We start from the raw sequence: 22,763 nt of genomic DNA on the forward strand, positions 1-22,763 counted from the left end.
ACTCGATGTTCTGCCAGAGTTATCCTTAACACCATAGCTATCTTCTCCTATGTGTGTTTTGGATTAGGGTTTCCTCCATTAATAGGATTCTATCTGCTTTTTATCATTTGTGACTTTTCTCAAAGTTTGAAGCTTTCTGGTTGTGCTTCTTTTTTTAATCTTTCTTGGTTTAACTCATTCTTTTAATGTTTTAAGGTCTTTTGTTCTGGACGTTTTGGGTGGGCGGTAGAAACAGGCACTCAATTTGCTGTGTCGATTCAGTATCTAGTCTTTCTTACAGATTCAGCATTGTACTGAATATAAGCCAATGTAGTAACTCAGTTATTTTTCTTAATTATCATTGTGTGCTCTGAAATTATAATACCTTCAGAGGCTGTCCGTTTGGGCAGCCCTACTTTACCCAATGACTAAGCGACCCTCAAAGAAGTAGAAAGCCATCAGAAGTCTCAGGGTTATTGTTTCTTTTAGTTATAAAGTGTCACTTCTCACTCCTTTCAATATGCCTTGCTATTATAATTGGTAGTCTTATGTTTTATATAGTTTCTTTTTCTTTAGACAAAAAAAAGAAAAGAAAAGAAAAGAAACATGTGTTATAGAAACTTCTGCTCCTTAGTCCTCCCTTAAAGGGAGACGATTATTTCCCTTTTTGCCATTACATTATATAAGAACAGTTTCTCAGATTACTTCTTTTAAAATATGTGATGTTTTACTATAATTGTGCTTTTTTAAAAACCTTGGAACATGGGGCGCCGGGGTGGCTCAGTGGGTTAAGCCTCTGCCTTTGGCTCAGGTCATGATCCCAGGGTCCTGGGATCGAGCCCCGCATCGGGCTCTCTGCTCCGTGGGGAGCCTGCTTCCTCCTCTCTCTCTGCCTGTCTCTCTGCCTACTTGTGCTCTCTATCTGCCAAATAAATAAATAAAATCTTTAAAAACAAACAAACAAACAAAAACCTTGGAACAAAATCAGTTTGGTTTGTTTAACCTGGACCCTGCATTTGAAGAGTACATTACATAACTCAGTTCTCAAGTTGTTCTAATATCTTCAGGGTATGGGTCAATTTTGTGGTTAATTTTATATATTAACTTGACTGGGCCATGATGTCCAGCTAGGTGATGAAACATTAATTTGGATGTTTCTTTTCCTTTTTTGAATTTATTATTTATTTGTCAGAGAGAGAGAGAGAGCACAAGCAGGGAGAGCAGCTGGCAGTGGGAGAAGCAGGCTCAATCTTAGGACCCTGAGATCATGACCTGAGCCAAAGGCAGATGCTTAACCAACTGAGCCACCCAGGCATCCCTCTCTGGATGTTTCTTTGAGGGTGTTTTTGGATGACATTTACATCTGAATCAGTGGACTTTGAGTAAAGCAGATTGACCTCCATAAGGTAGGTGGGCTTCATCCAGTCAGTTCTGCCAGCAAGTAGTTCTGCCAGCAAGTAGTCTTTGGACTTGAACTGCTGCATCATCTCTTCCTGAGTCTCAGGGCTGTGGCCCCTTCTGCAGATTTTGAACTTCCCAGCCTCCATATTTACATGCTCCAATTCCTTAAAATAAATCTCTTTATATCTACACTTATATAGATATAAACATAATATTAAGTAGGGGCGCCTGAGTGGCTCAGTTGTTAAGCCTTTGCCTTCGGCTCAGGTCACGATCCCAGGGTCCTGGGATCGAGCCCCACATTGGGCTTTCTGCTCAGCAGGAAGCCTGCTTCTCCCTCTTCCATTCCCTCTGCTTGTGTTCCCTCTCTCGCTGTGTCTCTGTCAAATAAATAAAATCTTTTTTAAAATATTAAGTAAATTTATAAAACATATACATTTGTAGAAATATGTATAAATATATTACATATATCATATATTAAATATATTTTACGTATATGTACTTAACTCTAAATTGACTTGGAGTCCTTGCATATTTTCACACGGAGCAGTAGATGTTACAGAAATCAGAATCAAAACGACACATATCCATGTATCTGCTTTGAGTACTAGGAATCAAATTACTTTTTAGGTGGCCCTTTTGTGGGGACACCTGGGTGGCTCAGTCAATTAAGCATCTGCCTTCAGCTCAGGTCATGATCCCAGGGTCCTGGGATCAAGCCCCATGTCAGCGGGTTCCCTGCTCAGTGGGAAGTCTGCTTCTCTCTCTCTCTATTTCAAGTAAATAAACAAAATAAAATAAAGCAAAGAATCCCTTTTGTGGATCTCCTTGTTTGTTACTGCCTTTATAGATACCCGTAGACTCTGAACTCTATTTGCCCACTACCAAACACAATGGCAGCCTTGTTTCTAGTCTACTGGGCATTTCCTCAATGTTGGCTCCAGTTCAACTACCAGAAGTGCTGTTGTGCAGCTACAACTTCATACCTTTGCTACATTCCTTGAGTTTGCACTTGACATCGTCTCCCAGTCTTCTTGGACTTCTAGTTTCTGGATACCTTCATGATCAGATGACTGACCTTCACTCATTTCCACATCAGCCAGACCGCTGCTCTTGGCATCCAGGTGTTCTTCTCTGCTTCCCACCATAACGAGTGCCACGGCTCTCACACTGGTTTTTCCCAGCGTTCACAACAACCTGACAAACTGGCCAGTGTCTTTTGTTTTCATTTCTAATATAGCTCATATATTTTCACGTTCTATAATGTGAAGTTGGCTTGAAAGGAAGGACAACATTTTGCAAATAGGAAGACTATTTTTAAAACATCAGTATGTTGTCACAAGCACCTGGGAACCTTGGGGAGGATTATTGAGACCTGATGATTCTAACAAAATAAATAATCAAGCGAAATAACTGAGCGGCACTTACGCTGTTAATAATATAGACCTAGAGCTGAAGTTCTACTTGACTCAGTTGGGGTGAAGTCAGGAGACATGCAGCGCATCAGTAGGTCTAACAGAGTAAGTTTCTATTACCACCATCAACAAATTACCTCCCATGGAGTGGCTGGAGACAACACATATTTGCTGCTTTATCATTCTGGAGGTCAGAAGTCCAAACATTTTCGCTGGACTAAAATCAAGGTATCAGCAGAACTGTGTTCCTTTTGGAGGCTCCCGTGGATCTGTGCCTACCTGCCGATCCCTGCTTCCAGAGACCACGAGCATTTCTTGTCTCAGCGGCCCTCCCATCCTTGCAACCTCTGCTTCCATCGTCACACCCACTTTTCTGACTTGGACCCTCTGCATCCCTCTCGTAAGACCCTTTGTGATGATGCTGGGCCCCTGCAGATAATCCAGGATAATCTTCCCATCTCAAGATCCTTAACTGCTAAATTCCTTTGGCCATGTGAGGTAACATATTCACAGGTTTTGGGGGTTCGGCTGCAGATGTCTTTAGGGAGACCATTATTCTACCCATTAGAGTAAGTGACAAGGTGAAATGGAACATGCAGGTATCACATTTCATAGACTGAATGAGCAGCTACAGGAAGTAGTGACACTCCCCCACTCCCCCAGGGTTCCAACAAAGGGAAGATGCTGGCATGTTGAAAATGTAGAAGCTTAAAGAGAAGGCCCACAGAGCAGAAACCTACAGCTCTGAGGACAAGACACCAGCTGCTAGTGGTGGCCTCTGAGGGGACAATGAGGCAGGGGCTTCAAAGGTTAGGAGGACAGCAGACTGCTCCCTTTAGAACAAAGTACAACTTAGAGGGGGATGAAGCACGGCTTCCGATGCCGACCCGAACAGGAAGCTACCAAAAGGAGTAGGTCCCTTTCCTTCCTCCTGCCTCCTAGTCTTTCTCAAGTGCTCCTTACTGACACTCCAAGAGGGAGGTTGAGGGCACAGGAAAATTGTGGGTACAGCCCCAACCCCAGCATTACAAAGCAGAACACAGGACCTAAGTCAGAACTGGAGAGACAATAGTTTTACAAGTGGTATATAACTCAACGCAGTGAAAAGCGACAAGCATAAATCCGGGAATCCTGGGTGGCTCAGTCGGTTAAGTGTCTGCCTTCAGCTCAGGTCATGATCCCAGGGCCCTAGGGCCAGATCCCACATCGGACTCCTTGCTTGGTGGGGAGCCTCCCTCTCCCTCCGCCTGCTGTTCCCTCTGCTTGTGCTCTCTCTCTCTGACAAAATCTTAAAAAAAAAAAAAGGCATAAATCCATCAATTGTTTTGATTCTGTATCCCTAAAGTAAGACTTGTTTGCTCAGTTCATTGTTTTTTTATATTTTGTAGCTTCAGATCACTTTAAGACACATGTGTGGAAACTATATGGTGTTTTTAGATAGACTCTACATAATACAAAGGTTACCACACTTTTTAGAAAGAATGTACTCTTATAAGGGCCTACTTAGCCGGAGGGAGCCATTTTGTTGTTTACACAGTAAACTTAGATTGACCCTATGCAGTAAACTTAGATTGACCCTATGCAGTAAACTTAGATTGACCCTATGTAGTAAACTTAGATTAACCCTATGCAGTAAACTTAGATTGACCCTGCCCCTCCCAGAGGAACTTACTTGCAAAGCCCAGATACAAGGGCAGGTCAGGCCACGTGGAGACATCCAATCAGTAGAGCGCTCATACTGTCTCCCTAGCTATAGGGAGAGTGGGCCTCACCTTTTCGTCGCCAATTCTGACCAAGGTGATAGGCTAGTTCAAATATCTACTAGGGTAAATTGTAATCTCATTGGCCACCTGTGTGTAGCTAGGCTCTACCACATGGCCTTTGCTCTATAAAAGTTAGTCTTTGAGGCAGGGAAGGGTCGCCCCTTTGTAAGAGACGGCCCTGACTGGTCAGTTTGATTCTCGATGCTTGGCACGAAATAAAGCTTTGCTTGACCTTCGCTTTGTATCAGTCTCGTTCCTTTGGTTACGGACCCAACACTCTTGCGTTATTTTGTTTTATAACACTCCATGCGATCTCCCTAAATCCCTTCTGGTATATATTTAGCTTGTAATTAAAGCTTGTAATTAAATTGTCTTCATTTGAGACACCTGAGTGGCTCAGTCAGTTGAGCATCTGACTTTGGGTCAGGTCATGATCCCAGGGTCCTGGGGTTGACCCTCTGCGTCGGGCTCCCAGCTCAGTGGGGAACTTGCCTCCTCCTCTTCCTCTGCTGCTCCCCCTGCTTGTTTTCTCTCTCTCTCTCAAGTAAATAAATATCTTAAAAAACAAAACAAAACTATTAATTCATTTGTTTGAGGATTTCATACCATTCTTTGATATAACTGAAGACAACTCAGGATAACTCAAAAACAAGAGGAAAATTTCTGGAGTACTACAGTGGATGGTTTCTTCAAACCTTTTCATAATAATAAATGAAAAGAAACCCATAGAGGAAACATCCTGAGTCAGATGTTCAGGTTAAGAGACATATATGCTATTTTGAGAGTGCAATCGTTGCATTTTGACTTATATATTTTTTTAAAATTTCTTTTCAGTGTAACAGAATTCATTGTTTATGCACCATACCCAGTGCTCCATGCAATACATGCCCTCCATAATACCCACCACCAGGCTCACCCAACCTCCTACCCCCGCCCCTTCAAAACCCTCAGATTGTTTTTCAGAGTCCATAGTCTCTCATAGTTCATCTCCCTCTCCAGTTTCCCTCAACTCCCTTCTCCTCTCCATCTCCCCATGTCCTCCGTGCTATTTGTTATGCTCCACAAATAAGTTAAACCATATGATAATTGACTCTCTCTGCTTGACTTATTTCACTCAGCATAATCTCTTCCAGTCCTGTCCATGTTGATACAAAAGTTGGATATTCATCCTTTCTGATGGAGGCATAATACTCCATAGTGTATATGGACCACATCTTCCTTATCCATTCATCCGTTGAAGCGCATCTTGGTTCTTTCCACAGTTTGGCGACCATGGCCATTGCTGCTATGAACATTGGGGTACAGATGGCCCTTCTTTTCACTACATCTGTATCTTTGGGGTAAATACCCAGTAGTGCAATCGCAGGTTGACTCATATACTGACCTCATGTTTTGATGGCTTGTGTGAAGTCTTTCCAGACATAGTTCTCAGTTTTCAAACACCAGATTTGTGTTCTGTGTTACTCTGTGTTCTCTAATATGATCTTCCTATTATCAAGTTGTTCTTCAGTTACAAATGCAAGACTAGGGCACCTGGGTGGCTCAGTGGGTTAAGCCTCTGCCTTCAGCTCAGGTCATGATCCCGGGGTCCTGGGATCAAGCGCCAAATCAGGCTCTCTGCTCGGTGGGGAGCCTGCTTCCTCCTCTCTCTCTGCCTGCCTGCCTACCTACTTGCGATCTCTGTCTGTCAAATAAATAAATAAAATATTTAAAAAACAAACAAACAAAAAACAAAAGCAAGACTAAAAGAGCTGAATATCCTCGTGTCTATCTAGCATCATGTGCTCCATGTTGACTTCTAGAACATTCTAGAATGTGCCAGGCTTGAGCATCTGCAGTGCTGTGGTTGGTGTTCCCTTTCGTTCTCAAGTCAACTCATCATGAAGCTCTTAGGTCCTAGCCTTGGTTGGCTAGTTTGGCTTTGGACCCCATTCAGTACACTTTCTTGTCCTAATAACCCAGAAATGACTTCAAGATAAAATATTTGTTGAACTGCTTCTCATCCCTCATCCTCAACAATTCTGTTTCCTTTCCTCTCCTGCATTTATAAATGCAATCTTTTGACTTGGAACCATGGCCCTAAATTAGTGCAACTCTAAAAGTTGTACTTTCTTTTAAAGTCATTGTTTAATCACTTCCTTGGAATCCTTTTGTAGGTAGATTTTTAAGAAAAAGAAGCCAATACAAGGAAAACACAAATTATACCAGGAATTTATTCCAGAAGCTTTGTTCAGGATCAACTGGGTCTGTGTAGATTCTTCCTCTTTCCATACACATTTGACATTTCCATCTGTTCAATAAAGACTATGTTCAAAGTAGTAATCCTAAAAAACTGTTGATAAATATCCGAAAGTAACAAAAAGTCTTGGAATATGTGACACGCATTGTAACTATTGAGGCAGGAAATAATAAATTAACTATAGAAAATTGATTTTTCAACAAGAGTTGATACTTGAAGTTTCCTGTTTAAGAAATTTTATTTCCTTAATTTCTATTTTACCACTACTTTATTTTCTATTATTTTTGTTGGTGATAAAGCTTCTTTGAAGATTGCTATCTTTTTTTCTTTTTCTTTTTTCCAAATGCTACTGTGCTTTTGTTTTATTAACACTATTTTGCTCTTAGTTTGGCTTTTTCCTCCCACCCTTACAGTAACCATAAATTTTTCCTAATTTTTATATTTTAAATCTTTACTATTCTCACATCTTCTTATCAATTCATGTTTTGAATGGTAATTATTTTGTCCCTAATAATTGATTGACCATTTGCATCTTATTATTACCTAAGTAACTGCAGTATATATCATTTATTTTTTCCTCTCTCAATTTCTTCTATATTCTCATTAATAATTGAAAATTGGGGTTTATATAACAAATTTTATTACATTTCCCAGGCAAGTGTATCAAAGTGGGGAGGTGATTAGTCATAGGGTATATATATACAAGAGATAAAAGATATAGATATAGATATAGATTCATTTGTACTGTTTATGTTCTTCATAGTATGTTCATATGCATATGATTTCTAATATTTCTAATATTTCATTTTGTAGCCTGTCTTTTTCTTCACTCCGATTCCTTTCATTTATACCTAAAGACTTCTGTTCTGGGAGGTCCCCCCTTCTGATTTTGGGTAATCTAAGTAATTCAGCTTAATCCTTTTGCTAAGAACTAGAAGAGCTGAACAATTATTTTTTAAAAATCTTTGAAGGCATTGGGGAATTGAGAACTCAATGAAGAATCAGGGACCCAACATCTTACGAAAGAAGGGAGATGGGCATTGCATTTGGGTCTCTGGAGCTTCCAGAAGAGGTGGTTGAGAGGCTGAGTAGTTCAACAGAGGGTGACACATTCATGAAGTTAAGTAGAAAAAGCTGGAGTTCAGAGACTACCAAAGAGGAGGATCCTAATACCCTTTTAAAGTGGCTTCAAATAATCCCAATCTTTGACTGAACTCAGGTTATCTGGGATAGCTTGAACTCTTTGCTATTAACAAGAAGAAAACCATAAATCCTCTCTACTGAAAGAGACTATCATCCTAAACTTCAATTTTTCAATTTTTCCCTATAGTTTTTCACATACAATATCCAAAATTTCTTTTAAAATATTCATAAGTCTATAAAGAGACAAGTTACTGTGATAGATAACCAAAGTGGGAAACACAACAAAAATAGACTTATGGAATCTAGATAATCAGACACAGACCTCAAAATAACTGTACCTAATTGTAATTGTAATTGTAATTGTAACTGTAATTGTATAGTACTAATTCCCTAATGAGATCAAGGGGAAAAAAGATAAAAATAACCCATATCAAGAATGGGAAAGGGGGGGCGCCTGGGTGGCTAAGTGGATTAAGGCCTCTGCCTTCAGCTCAGGTCATGATCTCAGGGTCATGGGATCTAGCCCCGCATCGGGCTCTCTGCTTAGCAGGGAGCCTACTTCCTCCCCTCCCTCTCTGCCTGGCTCTCTGCCTGCTTGTGGTCTCTCTCTCAGTCAATTAAATAAATAAAATCTTTTTAAAAATAAATAAATAAATAAATAAAAAGAATGGGAGAGGGGATGGGGTGCCTGGGTGGCTCAGTCACGTAAGCATCTGCCTTTGGCTCAGGTCATGATCCATGGTCCTGTGATCAAGCCCAACATTAGCCTCCCTGCTCAACAGAGAACCTGCTTCTCCCTCTCCCACTCCCCCTGCTTGTGCTCTCGTGCGCGCTCTCTCTCCCTCTCTCTCTCTCTGTCAAGTGCATAAATAAAATCTTTAAAAAAAAAATGGAAGAGGGGACACTGTTACAGATCCTACAAATATTTGAAATGTTGTAAGGATATTAAAACCAATGTGAATACCTAGAATTTTTTTTATCAGTTGACAATTTTCTAGAAAAGCACGGTTTACCTAAATGGACACAAGAAAATCTCTATAGTCCTGTAATAATGAAAGAAATGGAATGCATAATTTAAACTTTCCACTAAAAATAAACCCAAATCCAGATGAATTCGCTGGTGAGATTTATCAAATATTTGAGAAAGAAATAATGCCAATTGTACATTAACTTTTCCAGAGGAGAGAAAAAGTGAGACACTTGACATTTTGTCTCCCAAGGCCAGTGTTACCTTGATACCAAAACCTGACAAGAACATTATAAAAAAAAGAAAATAATAGGCCAATACAACATAAATGTTAAAAAAAAAAATCAAATCAACTATTAGCAAAACAAGTCCAACAATGTCTGGTGAATACATTGTGACCAAAGTGGGGTATTCCAGAAAGGCAAGGATGGTTTAAAATTTGGGTTGCCCTGGAAGAATGGAAACAGGTCCTCTGGCTGGAGATACACATAACACATTGACTTACTGTGAGCTAGAAATGGTGGCAAAGGATGTCTTCAACAGAGGATTTGGGTTTGGTATAGTAAGTAGATCTAAGAACCCAATCTTGTAGTGGGGTAGAATGTTCTACTTCCGGTAATGCTTCCACAGATAGAGGCAAAGCATCAGACAACCTAGAGACCAAATGTAAGATCTGTAACTAGGGACTTCTTTTCAACCAAAAATGAAAGAGATGGCACCCTTGGGCCAGAAATGTCTTTATAGAATAAGTTGGTTGAAGGGTTGAAACTGACTCTTGATACCATATTTGTACTGAATACAGGAAAGAATAGTGGGAAATTGAAGTCCCCTATAAATAAGATTGTTTCCATCTTGACAGTAATGTTGATATAGATTTTTCTGGATCAAACATTTATGGTTGAGCTGTGTTAGCCTTTGAAAGTTGGCTTCCTGGCTCTCAGATGAGTTTTCACAGAGCTAAGTCTAAACAGTCACAGAATATTTTTACCATGGGTTACCAGGCTGCAGACCTCCATTTACACCCTCAAGTAAATGATGGCACTGAACTTGGAGGTTGTATCTACCGGGAGCTTAAAATGAGAAGATCGGATCACCAATGAGCCTTGCTCACATAGCTGACACCAATACCTGTTTTGATGTTGCTGCTAATTACACACTGGCTTGTAGAACTCCTTTATCTGCTAAAGCAAATAATCCCAGAGTGATTGGACTGGGTGATACCCCAACTGCCAACCACAAGTCAAACTGACCCCATCAGCTTTAATTGATGGAAAGAACATCAATGCAGGAGGTCAAAATGTTGGGGTGAGAGTCAAACTGGAAAGCTTAATGTGGGTTTTTTATTTTTATTTTTTATTTTTTATAAACATATATTTTTATCCCCAGGGGTACAGGTCTGTGAATCGCCAAGTTTACACACTTCACAGTACTCACCATAGCACATACTCTCCCCAATGTCCATAACCCCACCACCCTCTCCTGACCCCCCTCCCCCCAGCAACCCTCAGTTTGTTTTGTGAGTTAATGTGGTTTTGAGTAAAAACATCCCTGGAGATGAAGAGAAATGAACCTGCTGTGTTTTGACCTTAAAATTCTTCTGTGACATTTCAGAAGCGTGAACTTTTTATTCTTCCAAAGAATGGTTATCTTCCCCACACTGAAGTCTACAGACCGGAAGGTCGGCACTTGAAGGCATGCCTGGAAGTTGTCAAGTCTGTGGGACGTTTCAGTCTGGTGTGTTTACAGGCATGCCTCAGTGACAGTGCAGTGACATGTGGTGAAGGAACTGACCCAATCCTCCAGTTTGTACTTCATGTCTTGCATGTGCCCTGCCACTTCCTCAAGACCTTTAGAGATATAATGGTCTCTGTGCTGTAATGGAATCTTTGGTTTTATAGTAGAGTAAAATGAAGTAAATCCATCACGGGGGCACCTGGGTGGCTCAGCCGGTTTGTCTTTGTCTCCGGTCATGATCCCAGGATTGAGCCTCACATCAGGCTCCCTGCTCAGCGGAGAGTCTGCCTCTCCCTCTGCCCCTGCCCCTGCTCGTGCTCCCTGTCCCCCTCTCTTTGAAATAAATAAATTAAATATTTTAAAAAAATAAACCCATCATGCTTGGAACAAAGAGAGAATGGTTTAAGATTTATGAAATTTGTCACATTAACAGAATGAAGGGGAAAACATCATACTACCTTCTAGATAAATGCTGAAAAAGAACTTGCCAAAATCCAATGTATATTTGTGTTTAGAACCTCTAGCGAATATAAATAAAACTGCCTGAATCTAATAAAATGCACCTATAAATAATCTTACACAAGCATGATTAAATGTTTAAAACATTCCCTCTGGAATTGAGAGTGAGACAAAAATTTCCAGCCAATTTGATAAGCAAGATAAAGAAAACAAGTATAAGAATATGAACACAAGGATAAAAACCACTCCTACTGATAATTTGGTGATGTACATAGACTATCCGAAAGAATCTACAAATAAACTGTTAGATTTGATTAAATTTAAATTTCTGGCAACCAGTCTTCTCTGTACTTATGAGCTTGGCTTTTTCTGATTTTATTTTGTTTTGTTTTGATTTGTTTATTTTAGATTCTGCATGTAAGTGAAATTATATGTTATTTGTCTTTTCTGACTTATTTCTTAGCATAAATGCCTTCAAGGCCCATCTACAATGTTGCAAGTGGCAAGATCTCGTTCTTATTTATGGCTGAGTGATATTCCATTCTACATATATCTCCCCCATCTTTCTTCTTTATTCATCTGTCAATAAGCACTTACCTTGTCTCCTTATCTTGGCTATTGTAAATAATGTTGCAGTGAACATGGGGGCGTAGATATCTTTTTGAATTAGGGTTTTTGTTTTCTTTGGGTAAATATCCAGAAGTGAAATTCCTGGGTCATGTGGTAGTTCTCCTCTTGACTTTTTGAGGAACCTCCATACTGGGTCCATAGTGGCTGCACCAGTTAACGTTCCCACCACCAGTGCACAATGTCTTTCCCTTTCCTCCACATGTTCGCCAACTCCGGTCATTTCTTGCCTTTTTGATGTTAGCCCTTCTAACAGGTGTGAGGAGATATCTCATTGTGGTTTTGATTGGCATTTCCCTGACAATTAGGTATGTTGAACATCTTTTCTCGTGTCTCTTGGCCATCTGGATGTCTTCTTTGGAAAAATATCTATTTAGTTCTTCTGTCCATTTTTTTTTTTTTAAAGATTTTATTTATTTATTTGACAGAGAGAAATCACAAGTAGTCGGAGAGGCAGGCAGAGAGAGAGAGAGGGAAGCAGGCTCCCTGCTGAGCAGAGAGCCCGATGTGGGACTCGATCCCAGGACCCTGAGATCATGACCTGAGCCGAAGGCAGCGGCTTAACCCACTGAGCCACCCAGGCGCCCCTGTCCATTTTTTAATCACATTGTTGGTTTGCTACTTTAGTGGAATGAATTGGGTTTTAAGAGTTCTTTATATATTTGGAATATTAATCCCTTATCAGATATGATTAGCAAATATCTTCTCCCATTCAGTAGGACGCCTTTTCATTTTGTTGATGGTTTCCTTTGCTGTGCAGAGGCTTTTTAGTTTGACATAGTCCCTCTTGTTGATTTTTTATTTTGGAAATTAAAAACAAATCATCACTGAGAGAGTTGTAAAAGAGTTTACTGCCTGTGTTTTCTTTAAGGAGTTCTGTGGTTTCAGGTCTTCCATTCAAGTCTTTCATCCATTTTGAATTTATTTTTGTAGATAGTGTAAGATGGGGGTCCAGTTTCAGTCTTTTGCATGTAGCTGTCCAATTTTCCCAGCACCATTTATTGAATACACTCTTTTTTCCCCTGTGATGTTTTCTCCTCTTCTTTATCAGAGATTAATTGACGGGAAGTCTTAAGTCACAAAGTATTACTGTAAGGGAAAAGATTGACCAATATGGCTACCTTAAGAATTTGTTACTCAAAAGACTCAACTTTATGTAAATGATATTCTTTCCTGAATGGCTCTTCCCCCCCACCACTGAAAATTATGCCTATGAGAGTCATCATACTTTTTAGATGCTTTATGTTTATATATGGTCTGAGATAGGGGCCAAGTTTCATTCATAGAAAATGGGCAAAACTCTGCCCATTGGTTTAAACAACACTCAGTTGGTTACCACTGGGAAAGACTGAAAGGGAAATGATGAGGAGGGGAAACCAAGAGGGCTCCGAGTCGCTGGTTATGTTCCATTTCTTGTCCTGGAGGTGATCACATGAGTGGGATTACTTGGGGTAGTTCACTGAGACTTCCGGCGATTTGCTCGCTTTTCTGTATTTGTGTTAGACTTCAATAAAAAGTTAAAGAAATGTATCTTCCTTTCCCTTAGAGATATAGACTAGCAATAAATGCATTAGTTCCTTTGTTCATGAATTGTCCCCAGTTTGTTCCCTTTTGCCAACTGCCATCTCACCATGACCTGTAGAATTTCTTATTGGCCACCTAAAATGCATGCCCCTACGTTGCTAGATTCAGTTACATATATTGTCACATTTAACTTCACGACCACTCTGGGGATTGGATATCATAGCCACTGAAGCTGGGAGCGAGGAAGGGATCTATCGAAGTCGAACAGCTAATAAACAGCAAGCAGCAGAGCAGAGATTAGGTTCTGGTGTGTTTGCTGCATTCTACTGTGCTATTAAAATCTGAACATTAAAAATAGAAAATTCTACTTATCAATTCACTTGGGAACCTCTTTGATCTATATAAAAATGCTGTTAAAAAGGTACATCCGAGTAAAATAAACATTCTTTTCTATGTTCCTGGTATAAATTTACAGCACTTGTCAAGTTTGTGAAGCTTTTTAAAAGTGAATGTTGGGGGATGCCTGGGTGGCTCAGTGGGTTAAAGCCTCTGCCTTCGGCTCAGGTCATGATCCCAGAGTCCTGGGATCGAGCCCCGCATCGGGCTCTCTGCTCAGCGGGGAGCCTGCTTCCTCCTCTCTCTCGACCTGCCTTTCTGCCTACTTGTGATCTCTGTCTGTCAAATAAATAAATAAAATCTTTAAAAAAAAAAAAAAAAGTGAATGTTGGTGGCCGGGGCTGGGGGTGGGGTGGGCCCCCAGGTAGTTCAGTCAGTTGAGTTTTGGCTCAGGTCATGATCTCAGAGTCCCAGGATCGAGCCCTGCATCAGGCTCCCTGCTCAGCAGGGAGTCTGCTTCTTCCTCTGCCCCTCACCCTTCTCGTGTTCTCTCTTTCGCTTTCTGTCTCAAATAAATAAAAATCTTTAAAAAAAAAAAATCTTTAAAAAAAAAATGAATGTAGAAGGAAAAGCGTAGGTTTATAGTGAGGTACATCAAATCCCAGACGGGCTACTTAACACTTGTGTTTCCTTGAAAAGTTCCTTAAGTTACTAGAGGCTGGATTTTTTTCATCTGCAAAAAGGAAATAATAAGGGTCACCTGGGTGGCTCAGTGGGTTAAGCCTCTGCCTTCGGCTCAGGTCATGGCCTCGGGGTCCTGGGATCGAGGCCCCCACATTGCGGCTCTCTGCTCAGCAGGGAGCCTGCTTCCCTTCCTCTTTGTCTCTGCCTGCCTCTCTGCCTACTTGTGATCTCTGTCTGTCAAGTAAATAAATAAAATCGTAAAAAAAAAAAAATGCAAATAATAACACCTTTTCATGGCAAGCCAAAGGAACTGTGTAGAAATCATTTGGGACTGCAGATTAGTGCAGCCGGCCTGTTAGCCTGAGAAACCGAGAAGATTCTGCTTGTGGTGACCGAGGTTGTAGCAGAGAGCTGAGCTAGGACTCAGTACATTATAAATGCAGGTAGAGTCTAACTTATCAGAGCCCCCCATCCTCCTACTTCCAGCTAACTGGTCCCCACTCCCCCACTCTCCACTTGTGCCCTCACATTTCCCCTTTCCTGCCCCCACCCCCACTGTTACAGACTTCTCCACCGCCCAAGTCACAAGAGCTGCTCTGAGGGACACGGACATATTAGATTGCCCGAGCGAGGTCCCGTAACCCACTAAATGCAACTTCAGTCAATAAGATTACAATTTTCTCATCAATAACATTAGCAAAGACATTTGATGTGATAACACTCCGTGTAGACAGGGGACAATTAACTTTCTCATTCACAACTAGAAGACCCATGCACCTTTCCAGAAAACCATATGAGAAGCAAATTGGAAAGAAAACATCGAGAAGTTTAGATAACATAACTGTCATGGTAATTTGCCTTCCAGAGATCTATTACTGAGAAACAGTAATGTTCATCACACACTTGGACAGACCTTCATGTCCAAGGAGGTTTCTGCCTTACTTGCCATGGCAAAAGTCTGAGGTAACCTAATGTTCAAATACAGGAGAATGATTAGGTCATCTCTTGTGCACTCATAGGGAAATTGTCAAATAAAATCATAAAATGGATAAATATATGTGATAATTATCACTATTTGTTATATTCTTATATTTGTGAGAATATATAACATATTGAGTACATATAATATATAACATATATATAGAAATATATAACACAAAAAGAGATTGCCATGAGTGAGAAATTATAAAGTGAAAAAAGGAGTTGCAAAACAATAAATACTGGGAAAACCCAAATGTCCATCAATAGATGAATGGATAAACAAAATGCAGAATATACATACAATGGAATAGTATTCAGACTTAACATGCTCCAGCGTGAAAGAACACTGAAAATGTTATGCTAAATGAAATAAACCAGAAGCAAAGTGTCAAATACTGTAAGATTTCATTTATATGTGAGGTGCTGGGGTGACTCAGTCATTGGGCGTCTGCCTTCGGCTTGGGTCATGATTCCAGGGTCCTGGGATCGAGCTCCACATCAGGCTCCCTGCTCAGCAGGAAGCCTGCTTTCCCTCTCCCACTCCCCCTGCTTGTGTTCCTGCTCTTGCTATCTCTTTCTCTGTGTCAAATAAATAAATAATTTTTAAAAATCTTAAAAAAAAAAAAATATTTCATTTATATGAGGTACCTAGAATGTGTAAATGCCAAAAGATAAAGCTAAAAGAGGTTATCAGGTACTGGGTGAGGAAAGATTAGGGAGTTAGTGTTAGTCTCCATTAGTTTAATGGAGACAGAGTTTCTGTTTGAGATGAGAAAAAAATTCTGGAAATGGACAGTGGCCATGGTTGTACAAATTGTGAATGAACTTCCTGCCACTGAAATGTATACTTGAAAATGGTTAAAATCATAAATTTTATGTTATGTGTGTTTTACCACAATAAGAATGCACAGGAGAAAATTATATGTACATGTTTACCTGAAAAAGTATGCTTTGAAATAGTGGATAATGTGTAATTAGATATTAAGATGTCATCTCTGTATATGGATTGATTCAATTTTAAAACATAGGTTGAGTCACACCAAAAAAAGGTGTTGTATTGGACACCAACTATGTGCCGCTTACTCTGGATCTGGGGAATAGAGCTTGATGAACAAGACAAATGACCCCTTACTCTTAGGGCAAAGGATAACACATACTGAGATTCCAAGGGATTTTCTGTTTTGACCCTTTCTGTATTTTCTGAATCTTTTTCAATGAGTATGCTATTTTTTTTTTTAAAGAGTTGATGTTTTTATTTGAGAGAGAGAGAGCAGGGAGGGGGGCGGGGGCAGAGCAGAGGAAGAAGCAGGCTCCCCGGTGAGCAAGGAGCCTGATGTGGGACTTGATCCCAGGACCCTGGGATCATGACTTGAGCCGAAGGCAGATTGCTTAACCAACCGAGCCACCCAGGCGTCCCAAGTATGCTATTTCTAGATTTGGGAAAAAACATAAGTGGAAGAAGGGAAGCGATTATGAAACGCAATACTAGCTCAGGCTGAGGCTTTCTCCCTTGGTGTAAACTCATCCGTGGTCATCATAGAGAGGAGCAGGTCTAGCCGTGCTGAGCTAGGAGGTGGGGTAGAGGGCAAAACTGAAGAAATGAGACCTGTTATTCCTGCTCAGTCAGCCATTCTTCTCTTTTCCTTGTTATGTGTTGTTCTTTCTGGCTTCTAGAAGCCTGTGGACCTCAGTTACCCTGTTAATCCTGGTCACTCTTGTCCATCACAATCATAGTTTACATCAGTGTTCAAAAGACTAAGAGCTCTGCTTTTCTGGTACCTGGATTTTCTTCCTTTAAAAACAGTCCTGGGGGCACCTGGTTTGTCAGTTGGTTAAGCATCTGCCTTGGGCTCAGGTCATGCTCCCAGGGTCCTGGGATTGAAGCCCCACACCAGACTCTCTGCTTGGCGGGAAGCCTGCTTCTCCCTCTCCCACTCCCCCTGCTTGTGTTTGCTCTCTTGCTGTCTCTCTCTCTCTGTTGAATAAATAAAATCTTTAAAAAATTTTTTTTAAAAATAAAAACAGTCCTGCAATAACTTTTGAATAATTATCTTGTCCCTCTGCCTACTTCCATAGGATATGGAATGTCTTCTAGAGACTCACAAAGCTGATCTGAAAATATTGGGCAGAGGTTAGTAGACTTCTGGGCTCGCACCTCTCCACCAAGAGATGGTTGCTAACTTGTGGCTCCTCTTACAACAGAGCAAAACTAAGAATAATTTCAGGGCTTTGCAATGTAAAAAAGTCCCCAGGGGCCTCATTTCTACATGCCCTCTCTGCCCCTAGTCACTGACCCTAGGTTTTTTTGTTGTTCTTGTCTGATCTTGGCTAGAATTAAGGGAAGGAGCCTGACCTGGATGAGTGGAGTTTGAGTTTCTTCATCATGACTCAGAAACCCCCCTCCATCCCTGCTCTGTGCAGAGACAGGAGGCATCCTAGGAGAGTGAGAGAGAGAGAGACCCCCACCCCCGTGTCTTTGCTGAAGCCCTCCTGTAATTCTGTGACCTTTGGTCCAAGGATCTATTTTAGGCAGTGATTTCCACACTCTGTCAGAAACCTCTCTTGTCACCAAACTAGACTTTAGAGGTGTCCAAACATCTGGTTTTAGCCTGAGTCTCCTGGAGCCTGATACCGTGTTTCCTTCCTGCTTCTCGATGAAGGCCTAGTTTATCGGTATATGACGACACATGAATAAAACCAGCTTTGAAGACTTCATCTTATTCCACAGACAACTTTTACTCTCTCTTGTCCCCACAAAAACTGTTTTTTTTTTTCTCCAGTTCAATTCTTTTCATCTCCCTCTCCCCCAAAACTCCAGCTATCAGTTCTTCCCATGAAAAATTCCTTCTCTTCCCTCTCTTGCTACTTGTTCATAATCTAGTAGCTTAATCCAGGAGAGAAGGACTGTGTGGTCTGGTGGTTCAAAAGCACAGGCTTCCTGAGTTCAAATTCTGATTCCAGAACTTTGGGTGATTCTGGGTGCACCTCAGTGACATCATCCATCAATCGGGGCTAATAATAGAAGCAAGGTGACAGGGTTGGTAGCAGTGGTGATACTTGTATCTCACACGGAAGCCGGCAATGGAAGGCCATGGAAGGATTTAGTACATCTCACTGTGAGTGATGTTACCTGAATGGTATAGGCTGTCACATTATTTAGGTAGGCGGTTCTTTCTTCACGGCCTTTGTCCACCCCCCAGACTTGATCAGATGAGGAGGAAATGGATCATGGACCTGTGAGGGAAAATCTGGGAGAATGGGTTTTTGCCCCAGAGGAAAGGTGACTGGGAAGGATACAGCTCCCACCACCCAGCGCCCTTCCCCAAGCCTCACGCAGCCCCTGTGATGCTCTAGCAGCTGGGCCTTAGGCACAGAGTGAATTTCGGACCATCACCAGCTGGCTGAGATTCCATGTCCCTACTTACCAGCTGTGTTATTTGACCCTTTGAAAGGAAGAAGCTTGGGGAGCCTGGGGTGGCTCAGTGGGTTAAAGCCTCTGTCTTTGGTTCAGGTCATGATTCCAGGGTCCTGGGATCAAACCCCCACATTGGGCTCTCTGCTCAGCAGGGAGCCTGCTTCCTCCTCTCTCTCTGCCTGCCTCTCTGCCTACTTGTGATCTCTGTCTAATAAATAAATAAATATTTTTTTTTTAAATGAAAGGAAGAAGCTACAAGCTAGCAAGGACAGGAAATTTGCCCAGGGTCAAGCAAACTACTAAGTGACAACACTGAGTGGCGATCCTAAGGTCTTTAGAAGACCCATCTGAGACCTCGGGGACACAGAGTTGCTGGGTCTGGTCCTCATTTCTACTTAATTTTCCCTGCTTCTGGGGTCCTTGCTTCCTAATCCACTTCCAGCCTCCTGACCCTCTCATACCCCCAGCCCCAGAGCCAGCCCTGAATGCCACAGACCCAACACAGAAGTGTCTCTACCCTCCTGCATACCTAGTGGGGCTTGAAAAGAAACCACCAGCCCAAACGAGTCCGGTGGCCTGGTCACAATATCTGGGCTCAGGTGACTCCTGAGGGACTTTGCTGTCTGTCACACCTGGCAGCATCCAGAAGCACTTGCCATAGTCCCAGCCCTCTCTTCCTGCCTTCATCTCTAGCTGGGTATTCCCTCGGGCCCACTCCCTCCTCGGGCCCAGATCTATTGCCTGCTCTAGTCTCTAGGCCACAGGGAGGGAGGCCAGCCTTATTCTGAATTCCAGTTCGGTTTTTGGTGGCCTTGGCACCCAGCCTGGCCCCATCTCTGGGGCTTGAACTGACCCATAGTGTCATTTCCTCCTATAATGTCTTTTCCTCCTATAATGAAACAGACAGATTCCAGAAAGCAGTTCTTCGCCCTCTTCTTTTCTGAGCACTTGAAGGCTGCTTGCAACCCCCAGCTCCAGGCCTCACCCACCTGACTATAGACTCTTTCTTCACCCACTGCTTCAGGAATGAGGGGCCTCCTTCTTTCTTACTGCCCATCCCACATTCTGTCAAAGCACCTGTGATATTTTGCATCCAAACAGCCTCGGTTTCAACACATCCATGGGTTTGCTCCTGTGTCCTTTTGGAGTGAAATTAGACTATCTACTTCATCTGTGACCTTAAGCAAATCATTTTCCCTCTCTGAGGAATTTCCCTCAAGTTAAAATGGGCGTTAAACTAGACGACCTCTGTCTGCTGTAGAGCTGAAATTAGAATGGAGACATCTTTTCTGTTACCCAAGGACTCTGTAAGGAGAAAGCATGGTTCTTGGACTAACTTTAAGTAGATCTATGTGTCTTCCAGGAGAGTCTGAGAATCATCCCACAGATAAAAAGTTCTAGTCTATTTCCAACTCCTATCCCTCATGCTGTTGCTTCAGAATGACCTTCCCTATCTCTATAAGCTGTATCATACTGGTCAGGTGTGTTTACCTTCAAATCTACCTTTGATGCTTCTGGAAAATTCCCTGAGCTTTGTAAATTAAGTTACTTGCATGCAAGTCATAATAATTTCCTTCAGTCCGAAAGTGTTTAGGAGACCTAAAACTAGAAAAATAACCTTTAAAATGAAAGGCCCCCCACCAATGCGATTATGGAACATTAAGGTCACTGGATTTCAACTATTTCAATGCTGTATAATTTTTGTCTCTGATCAATTTTCATAGTTCCGTTCTCATTTCTGCTTCATAGAGTTTTACGTTTTCTTTGTTTCTTGGTGAGGCAAAATTAGCTTCCGCCATATTGCTGTAGAAGCGTCACTGATTTAATAACACGTGCATTCAAAAATTTATTCTTGCCCTCTTCATTTACTCATATGTTTTACCAAAAAGCATATGGAACCCCTATGCTTTTTGAGTATTCACAGTCCAAAACAGCTGTTTGAAATAGAAAGTTAAATCATCCCACATTTAAAGGTATGCTGATGGACAGAAAAATATGAATTATTACCTGGTTTACTTTTTACCCAGCCCAATACTATATTTTTTCTCTAAAGAGGTTGACTCTTTCACCCAGCCTCTTTCATCCTCCTGAGAACACAGTGGAATTAATTTCCCAATCACTGTAACATCTGTGTGAAAACATATAATCCGCACTCATAAATGGAATATAATGGAGGTTATACTGGCCCTGAGGGGCTAAGGAAATTCTGCCCCACTCCCCCATCTGCCGACTAGATGATACCAAGGTGATTTTGAAATCCTGTGTTGATGGTAGAACTGCATGAAAGAAGCCATGTCCGTGAATCATCATGGGAAATGCCATATGCCTACCACCCGACTGGATGTGAGGCGAATCACTGGAATTCTGGGACGGTTGGATACAGTTAGCCAACCTGGCTGACATATCCCTCTTCTCCTTTACCTTGAAGAACTTACATGCTGCAGTCTTTGGAGTAAACAGCCTTGCTGCTTGGCACAGTCAAAGATGGTGCTTTCCATGTGACTTAACGACACTCCTGCTGCTTACTCTGTCTTCACTCTAACTAATGTAGTTACATCTCAACAGAATTAGAAGGGGTTCAAAGTCATCAGCACATTCTCTCCTTTTAACTTATTTTTGCTGCTGGCCATTCCCACCCATCAAACCTCATAAGCTTGTCAAGATGGCCGCCCATCTTGGCAATTCCATGAATAAGGCAAAATGACTCTCTGGTGGGTCAGAGCCTCAGAAACCAACACAAAGCATCCGTATCTAACCCCTTCATTTCTTTCAGATCACTCAATAAACATAATCTGGTTTCTTTCAAAATAACATGGTTATCTAATTTCCTTCATTAGTAGCTAGTTAGGCAAAGCTTCTGGCTTCCCACGACCCAATTTACTGGGTCCCTGAGCTCATTTAAGGCTTCTCCTCTTACTCTTGAGGTCAGTCACAGTCTTACTTCTGTAATGTAACCTCTGGATTTTCTGTTGAAATGTATTTCCTGTTTTTTTATGTTACTTAAAAAAAAGAAAAGAAAAAAGAATGTCTTAGATCCTCCTTTCACTATTACCAGGCTACTGATTCTCACTCTCAACTGTGTCTCTTTCACTACCATTCCCTGAAAATCTATCTCAAGTCATTTCTTCAAAGTAAGAGCTCAGTAATATAGAGATCTACTGTTTCTCTTTCCCTAGACCATAGATGTTATCAGCTGTTTTTCTGAACCACTTCTCCTGGTCCAGGCCTTATCTTACAGGATAAACCGAGCGCTAAATCAAATCAAACAAGATAATACCCAATTTGCTGTCTTTTCTCTCACGCTTCTCCTAAAGTTTAAATTTCTCCATCAATCGATAAATGAATCACTCCAGTACACTTTGCCAAGGCCTTTGTACACTCCAGGTACACTCCAGGACCTTTGTGATGGGAACAGAAAGAAGATGAGAACAGAAGAAATACAAGGGAGTGCACAAGTCACATGTGAGTGTCATTTGCAGGAAACCACTGGAGAATAAGATTGTATATAATACTAGTCATCTCGTGTGTACAAAAAGTGTATTCACAAATGTAGAGGGGAGAGATCAGTGTTTGCTGGAGTAGAGCAGAGTTTTATAAAGGTGGGATTTGGTCTTTAAGAACTGTTGGGTTAGACCAATAGGAAGGACAAGCATTATATATGGGTAGGATCATGAACAAAGGCACAGAGGCAGAAGGGATACCACCCGTCAACAGTGGGTCTTATCTATTATGTACCTGTTACATTCCTTGCACCATGCCATGCCCTGTATGTTCATTATATCTAATCCTCACAGCAATCTGGGATTATGAGATGGGTATTTTATAAGTAAGAGTACTAAATGTCAGAATTGTGATTCAATGTCTGTGCTCCACCCACTACATAGGAAGGTGGGGGTAGTTAAGAAGAAGGGTACCACCCTGGAGAGCAGAACGCAGTCAACTAGACAGCTTGGTGAAGTCCAGTTGTGGAGACACTGGATATTGAACAGAGGTGTGGGACTTGACCCAGGAAGTAACAGGAGACAGCTGGAGATATTTTAGCGCATACATAGCATGGCGACTTTGGAATTAAACAAGATATGAGTTCAAGGTCATA

The 22,763-nt window shown here is 41.4% G+C and overlaps 1 pseudogene; it reads left to right on the top strand.

Annotated features, from left to right (window-relative positions):
- The first annotated feature begins 9,225 nt into the window (after positions 1–9,225).
- The window catches only part of LOC131820688 (voltage-dependent anion-selective channel protein 3-like), a 43,686-nt pseudogene continuing 30,148 nt past the window's right edge, over positions 9,226–22,763 (top strand).

This window comes from Mustela lutreola, chromosome 18 (genome assembly GCF_030435805.1).
Source record: "Mustela lutreola isolate mMusLut2 chromosome 18, mMusLut2.pri, whole genome shotgun sequence".
NCBI lineage: Eukaryota > Metazoa > Chordata > Mammalia > Carnivora > Mustelidae > Mustela > Mustela lutreola.